Below are 868 nucleotides of genomic sequence, written 5' to 3'. Positions count from 1 at the left end.
TTAAAGGGTTAGTTCACCCACAAATGAAAATTCTGTCATTAATTACTTACCCTCGTGTTGTTCGAAACCCGTAAGACCTTCGTTCATCTTCGGAACACAATTTAAGATATTTTTTGATGAAATCTGAGGGCTCTCTGACCCTCCCATAGACAGCAAGGTAACTACCACGTTCAAGGTCCAGAAAAGTACCAAGATGATCGACAAAGTAGTCCGTGTGACATCAGTGGTTCAACTGTAAAGTTAGAGAATACTTAGAATACTTTTTTGCGCAAAGAAAACAAAAATAACGACTTTATTCCACATTTTCATATCACATGATGCGAACTACTTTGTCGATCATCTTGGTACTTTTCTGGACCTTGAACGTGGTAGTTACCTTGCTGTCTATGGGAGGGTCAGAGAGCCCTCAGATTTCATCAAAAATATCTTAAATTGTGTTCTGAAGATGAATGAAGGTCTTACGGGTTTGGAACAATACGAGGGTGAGTAATTAATGACAGAATTTTCATTTTTGGGTGAACTAACCCTTTAAATCTCATTTGTGCTTGCATGCATTTCTGTAAGGTTTGACATCAAACAGCATTCGTTTTCATGTAGTTAGGTTAAAATATTAGTTGAAATTTGTTGAAAATGTACTCACCCTCAGGCCATTCAAGATGTACAGTAGTCAACATTTGAAGTGGATCAAAAAAAGTTAATCAAAGTTGTCCTAAGACAAGAACGCATTTTGCTTTTAGGTTTTAGAACAACTTTGATGAAAGGTTTTGATCCACTTCAAATGTTGACTAGTATAGATGAGTTTGTTTCTTCATGGAAACGTGTCATTACATTACTTGCTCACCAATGGATGCTCTGCAGTGAATGGGTG

This window comes from Sinocyclocheilus rhinocerous, unplaced genomic scaffold (assembly GCF_001515625.1).
Source record: "Sinocyclocheilus rhinocerous isolate Xijiao unplaced genomic scaffold, SAMN03320098_v1.1 scaffold304, whole genome shotgun sequence".
In the NCBI taxonomy this organism is placed as follows: Eukaryota; Metazoa; Chordata; class Actinopteri; order Cypriniformes; family Cyprinidae; genus Sinocyclocheilus; species Sinocyclocheilus rhinocerous.
Note: the sequence above shows the minus strand (reverse complement) of the source record.